The sequence below is a fragment of the Anopheles maculipalpis genome, chromosome X, assembly GCF_943734695.1.
Source record: "Anopheles maculipalpis chromosome X, idAnoMacuDA_375_x, whole genome shotgun sequence".
In the NCBI taxonomy this organism is placed as follows: domain Eukaryota; kingdom Metazoa; phylum Arthropoda; class Insecta; order Diptera; family Culicidae; genus Anopheles; species Anopheles maculipalpis.
In genome coordinates this window covers 2,350,510-2,357,864 of record NC_064870.1, presented here as the reverse complement: position 1 = coordinate 2,357,864, position 7,355 = coordinate 2,350,510, and the positions used below count along the sequence as shown (strand labels likewise).

At 47.4% G+C, this 7,355-nt stretch overlaps 1 protein-coding gene across 1 annotated transcript in view; it reads left to right on the top strand.

The window, feature by feature from the left end:
* The first annotated feature begins 1,136 nt into the window (after nucleotides 1-1,136).
* Nucleotides 1,137-7,355, top strand: part of LOC126557510 (facilitated trehalose transporter Tret1) — a 259,197-nt gene continuing 252,978 nt past the window's right edge. The window contains exon 1 of the mRNA XM_050213309.1: nucleotides 1,137-1,144. The gene's annotated coding sequence lies outside the window, so the exon portion shown is untranslated. The remainder of the gene's footprint in view (nucleotides 1,145-7,355) is intronic.

Below are 7,355 nucleotides of genomic sequence, written 5' to 3'. Positions count from 1 at the left end.
GCACATAAGGTGAGGCGATGGTGGTTCGTCGCGCGCACTACTTAGGCGTGAAATTTATTGTGACACGCCGACGAAATCTTGCCGGTTAGTGCGTGCGTCACAACGCCCCTCCCAGGCGTTTCCCGTGCGTCTCGCACCCGGTTCCCACATTTTCTTACGGATGACGAGTGGGATTAAGGGCCTGCCTTCTCGCCCTCCCTGGGCGAGAAGTTTTAGGGCCAAACGCATGACTTATGCATCCGAATGCACCGAGTCGCCAGTCAAATTCGTGATCGCACGGTGTAAGGGAAGTTAGGGGCAAGTCTGCTCGGCTATTCGCATTGACATTGATACGACGAATGCTGATGGTTGTGGGGTAATAAACGCTTCATCTTCTAGCGCTCTTAACGGGGGTTGCTCCGTTTTTTCCCCCTCTGCGCCAGTCAGCAAAAGTCAATATCACTCCGCCGCCTCAGCAACGAGACCTGCTTATCATTTCAGGAAGCACACTAATTGAGGATAAGTCTTCTTTGTCTCGGTAGCGATACAAAGAGAAGAAGGGACGTTCAAATACAGCATGCTCGTGTCTCGCAAGCGAAAATCGATTTATCTTAGCCATTTGAGCGGGAACTGTCCTCGATGGGGAGTAAAGCTACCGAAGCTACACAAGCAAAACACCAAAGTTGATCAATTGAGAAAGATTGGATGACTGTGTGTGCGTGTGTGTTGCAGAATACGTACGAAAAACATCCCGTATGAAGGTAGGTTCCATCGATAATTTTCCATTTTCCTCTTCCCTTTAATCTGCAACAAGAGTCCTGGAAGATGTCAGAGACTTCCCCGAAAAATCAGTGCACAGAAACATGGCTGGACAGCGGCATGGCACGATAAAATTGGTAACACACCGGACAGCAATACGCGCGCGTGTGTGTGTGTGTGTGTGTGTGTGTTTTTCTCCCTACCGTCCTTTCCGGATTCCCTCCCTACCGTGAAAATCGGACACTAGAGAAGAGAGTTTTTGGAGAGGGAAAAAAAAATCAAACAAACCGATCAACGAACGATGTATCGCAACGAAATCGGACGCAGTGCAATAATAAAAATTTCCCCACAAAACACACAACCAACCTACCCTAGCTTTTGGGTGTAAAAGAAACGACGAGTCAAATGCCTGAGCATGAATTATGATTATCCAAAAGGCATCGAGGCGCCCAAAACACACACATGAATGTCCACCGTACGGGACATCGGACTCGATATATTTCCTCTTCCACAGCCTAAATAGCCAAAACAGGGGGGGAAAAAAGAAAACTTCGACAAGGCAATAAAGATAACGATAAGCACATAAATTACCTTGCCGAGGGATCCCGCCAAACCCCAAACATTCGCTCCCTCTCCCTACCTGGTGTGGCAGGATGGGAAGGTAACGTAACGCGACAAAGTCCTCCGAAAACTCCCGATAAGGTAGCATCGCGTCTGTGCATCTTCCTGTGGCTTTCACCCGGTGAAAATAGGCGACGAATCAGTTCGAAACCTTCGGATTGATAACGTTTGTGGCCGTGCGTACCGTGGGACGTCCACGGTCCATCAGTTTGACAGTCGGTTTTGGGGGAAACTATTTTTACCCCAGACGCCCTGCTGTACGCGACTATCGATAGGCACCTTGCGGATGTTCTTGGAGGACGGTGGTTGGTAGTATCAGTGAGCGACAGTAAATCTCTACTCGCGATAAGCTTAGGAAGGAAGGAATTGTGAGTTGTGCGTTTGTTTCGTCAAATTCTATACAGCTTCCACTAGGGACTACTCAAGGTATGAAACCTCTTTATAAAAAGATCGAAATCTAAGCTTGAAAATGCGGCAATTTTCGGGGAAGTATCTGACATCTTCCAGGACTCTTGTTGCAGATTACCTTCATACAAACGGGATGTTTTTTCGGGATATTGAGAAGCAGAAGAAAGAAGTAAACTCAATAGTATATGATTATGATCGTTAGCTTTCCTTAAGGACTATCCATGAACCAAATATTCAGATCTCCCTGACGATGCCCAAAGACGGAAGGATACAACAGGAGGAGTCATCGAAAGGATCTTTAACATGCTGTCTGTCTCCTATTCAATCTTGCACTAGAGAGAGACCATCTGTGAAGCTGATGGTTGACACTTGAGGGACCATATAACCATAAAATGGCGAAATAAGCTTGCAATTCTAATGTGCCGAGTTTACATTAACCGATACAAATATTATCGGCCATTAACAAGCTCAACATCTTCTTCTTCTACCTGGCTTAACGACCTGCTTGGTCACACGCCGGCCATCGAATCGCTTACTAAACTTGACAATACTCTGTTGTTGGAGGAGGGCGGTCCGGATGGGATTTGAACTCCGGTCCTGCCCGTTTGAAGGCCAGCGTCGCTATCGCCTACACCACGGAGCCCACTCTACGCAGCACAGCACAAATTACCCATTTCAACCGTTCAATCAATTAGTATAAAAAAATGCTTCTGTTTGTTGCTACTCCTCTTCAAACAATCGAACCGATCAATCTGATCCTATCACCTTCGACGGTACGGTCGACCCGTGATACGGCTATTAGCGCGGCTGACAACACAAGCGGAAAAGAAAAGCGCCACCCAGCAAAACATCTGGAGGTGACGCGCGAAAACCTTCTTCTCCGGCCGGGCGGATGGTCCAAAAACAACCCCACCGACAACAGCTAGCAAAATAAATACCCACCAAATGGGGGCTGGGTCTCCGGACCGAGTGGGCAAGTAATTAATAAAGCAAAGAAACGGTACGTGATTCCCGTGACAGCCGGAGGACTTAATTGAGCGAGTGTTTGAGCATCCAGACCGTGTAACTAGTGTGTGTGTGTGTGTTGGGGGGGAGGGGGGAAGGGGAGGGGATGATTTTCCTCGGTATAGGATGCCATGAAAACCAATTAAACAGGAATCAAATGAGCATCATCACCCGCCATCATCGTCATCAGCACGGTCCGGGGTTTGGCATTCCGGTAAGTAGCGAAAAGTCGCGCAAAGTCACTGTTTTCTTACGGTCCTGCCAGTGGCTGGTGGAAGTTCGGAGATGGTGTGTGTTATTTTTACGTTTTTGCTTTTGTTTTTTTGCCAGCAAACAGGAGTACACAGACGCTCCAATAGATTCGTGACCTCGACCGGTGGAGCTTATCGGTTGATGGCAGAACCCACCGACAGAGAGGAAAAAAAAAAACACAACCGAGTAAAGAAACCGGGAGGTTGTCCTTGGGGCGGACGTGTCCTTGTGTTCGTTTCTTTTCGGTTCGTCCGGAAGTGGGGTTTTTAATTATACTCCCGCCTGTAAGTAGTCTGCACGGGGGAAACCGAACAAAGAAAATAAATAAAACTAATCGTTCTTGGTGAAAAAGCAAAGACAGGAAAAAATTAGTTAAAACACTGAATAGAAACACAATTTTCATTTCCGCTGTGATTCGATCTGGAATTGGTGTGCGTTACGAGCGTTGAAGAGAGTGAGAAAAGGTTGAAAAATTATTAATTATCACTAAAATTGAACTTGAAGTCAAATATTACGTTGCAGATGTATGGCAAAACAGAAGATACAAGGATGAAGCATAATACTAAAACATAGATAAAATGTAATAAGCCACAACTCTTATGGTCCAGGATATCCTTATGGAAAACTACCTGCCACTATGGTCATTACGAACTTAAAAATAATTTTTCGCTTATCTTCAGTTTGGCGATCCTACTGATCAATACTGATACTTAGGTCCTACGACGATATTTTGCATCATTCTATCAAATATTTTCCATCGAAGATGCGTGGCTCCAAGCCGCATCCAACGTGGTATGCTGCACGCTCCCCGATCGGATCAAAAAAGAGCAAGTTATCACCGATTTTCCACGACACTACTGCTGGCAGAATTTTGTGGGACCACATTAGCCCGTGGAAAATCGGCGATAACTCGCTCAGTATGGATCCGATTGGAGCGTTCCGCGTATCGTTGGATGCGCCTTTGAGTCGCACATCATTTTGTGGGACATTCCACCCCTCTTCATCTACAACCCGCACAGTAATTGCACGAGAAAGGGGGTTTTATGTGGAAAATCCGCAATAACTCGCTCTTTTAAAGTCCGATCGGGGCATGCTGCATACCACGTTGGATGCGGCTTTGGGGACTTTGGGGGAACGGTGTTTGAAATATCTTACCGGAACCCGCAATGGTGCTGGTGGAATTTTCCGGGAAATTTTAGGACCGCCTTGGCCCATGGAAAATCAGCGATAACTCGCTCAGTTTTGGTCTGATCAGAGCGAGCGTTGTTATAGAGCACCGTTGGATGCGTCCTTGGTAGAACAACTTATACCAATACCTTCGTCTGAATTCCACCGCATTTTTTGGCTCATTTAGATCAATGTTTGGCGATCAATAAACAATTAAGTGTAGAGAAAGTTGGTTAAAAATCCGATTAATATAGCCTCACATAGGTAGCAAAAATTGGATTCTTACCGAACTTAGATTCTGTGTGATAGAGGGCCCCAGATAGGCTAAATCAACCACTGAGTGGAACGAGGAAAAAGTGCAGATCCAAACAGCAAATTCCAAGATTGTTTTTATTTATCTCCACGAGGCTATTTACCGTATGATTGAATTTCAAGAATTATCTAATCGAAAATTCTAATCTCTGCGTCGATGGCAATAACCGTGCAAAACGCGGCGCCCGTTATTGGGACAAAACCGGGCAATAAATAAAATAGAAAAACTACCCACTCGTCATCTAGTTTTCTCCCTGCTCCATTAGCAACGCAACCGTTAATGCAATCGAGCCGGCCTGTCAAACGAGCCCGCGCATCACCACCCTAGACACAGCGTTTGACACCATGTTTTGTTGTCCCGGGTGAGGAAGATTACCTGACCTAAAGGTTCAATTGGTTTCTCGCGCAGGAATGCGAACAGTTGGGCCCGGCGGGACACGGGATATATCGCTCGCGTTACAAACGATTAAGCTCGATTGCTTTCCTTCAGAACGATGAGGGGCGAGGTGGAGGAGAGGGGTCGGGATGCAGGCAGAATGAAAAGGGAGAAAAACCCTCCCGCAGCCGGCACATTTTTCGGCTACGATTGCAATCGAACTCGATTGGGAAAAAAAATCCCTTTTGCCAACCCCCGCATCAAACTGCAGGTCATTACGGCCAACTGGCGAGAAGCAAGAAGGTCGCGCACAACAAATCCCGCACCTCATCTAACCTGTCAATTTGCTAATGAATCTATTTCGCCAAATCCATCTTCAAAAAACGAAGCGAAGGGAATAAATGGAAGGCATCCCGAAAATAAACTCCGGGCGAAAGGCTGCCCGGTAGAGCACAGGAAGGAAGAAAATCTCGGCCCAAAATCTTCCCCAGATTTGATGGGAAGAAAACTGGGCACGAAGGCGGGCGGGTTGTGATAAGGGGATGGAAGCGCAAGAAAAAGAAAGCGTGCCGACATAAGCAAACACACACACACACACACACACACACACTCATCCATTCCAAAGCAATTCCTCCCGATATGCTCACGTAGATTGTAAATTTATTACTTTCCATATTTTCTATCCGAACGCTTCTTCCCCTATCCCCCTGTATCCACCCCACCCTAGGCCCTAGAGAGTATTATGTTAACTTACAGGGTGGAGAGAGGGGTGGAGTGTGGGGGAGGGGAAGGATGAGAGGCGTGCAGCACGCGCGAACGCACGCACGATTCGCGTAAATCTTTCTCTCTCGGTCGGCTTCAGATTTTCCACCTACAAACCGCCCTCCTATCCCCACCCAACCCGCGATCGTTCTGTCAACCGTATACACACACACATACCGGGCATCCGTGGCATGCATCATTGCATACGGCGAGCGTGTGATTTTACCTCTCAAGCCTACCACTTTCCCCTCGGCTGTTCCTCGGTAGGTGTTTAGTTTTTCCTTGCCCCTTTTTTTCCCGTCCTTCAAATCGTGCCTCTGGACGATGGGGCAGAGAGCAATCGTCGTGTTTCGGTATCGGAAACCCGTCTCCTATCGAAGACGATACACGCTTTCCCGTGGTGCCAAAAAAAAAAAACTGCGAAACCAAGAAAGGACAACGATGATGCTCTCGAAAGCCGCAGGTTATGATTGTCGCCATCGTTATGATCGTTCATCGTACATGAACGAGTTTGGTTCGTTCGCTTTGACAGGCAGTGGAAGCGAAGCAAGAAGGGGGATGGAGAAAAGCGGCAACCAAAAAAAAAAAACGGCTCAGAAGAAGGATAAAGGGATGGCAATAGCCATTTTTCCAATAGCCAATTTCCGTCGTATTCGAGCCGGATAGTGGGAGGTTGGCGGGAGGAAGCCCGGAACGTTTCGATTAGAAGGAAGGGATGGAAAGGGCAAGCAGGGAGAAGAGTGATTTTGCTGGGTTTGCGAAAAAAAGGGGTTCTCTATCTGTCAACGGCCAGCAGACCCCCCCCCCCCCTCTCCCCTGCCCTCCTCGCAATGCACGGGATTATCGCAGAGTGTGAGGGATTTGGTGAAAGTTTTCGCAAAATGGCAGTGAAAACGGATCAAATTTGGCGAAATGGATTGCTGGCGCAGCGCTCGGTTTGAAACAACGTGTGCCCACGGAAAGCAACCCGATGGGTCGACGGCTTAAATTGAATTAAACGGACGCAAAAAGACGTTCCGGGTGGGTGGTGGCGGGATGCGGAGAGGTGGGCACGAGTTTTGGGAACTGCCGTAAAGTAAGTAAACAGTAGGTATAGGGCAAAACGCTCCCTCTCTCTCTCTCTCATTCGCGCTGGCAGGTTATTCATGAGTGTAACGACGTCATCAGTGTAACCAAAGTAGAAGGCGTAGTAGGACGAGGGAACAGAGAATAAACAAAAGAGGAAAGAGAGACGGAGTGGGACGCTTTATTAAGTGAATTAAATGAAATACCCGCGGGATGCGGTGTGCCTTGCGCGACAAAACATACGACCTTTCCCCGGTCCCTTGATGTGCGGAAGAGTTGATTTGAAGTTTGCGTCTTTGAGGTCGTAATCACCTGCATCAACCCCTGGCCTTGTGCTGCCGGGTGCCGGGTGCCGGGTGTGGCAATGGGAGGCAAACCGAGAATTCATTCGGAGGAGGTAATTTTGGGGATTGTTAATCCATCATCAATCAATCAGTCTAAATCTAAGTCTTGCGACTCCATTTTGTGCGAGTCAAACTTCGGAGAAAAGACGGAGATCAGATAGATGAGTGCCTTCCTTTAGCAATGGAGTCTGGTGTATTCATATTTGTATCCATAATTTTGTTGATAGTTTTTACATGCTTGCGATAGAGTATCGATCGATCAGCTTAGTCCTCGTCGTTGTGTCCTAATGGCTAAAGCTCATCTG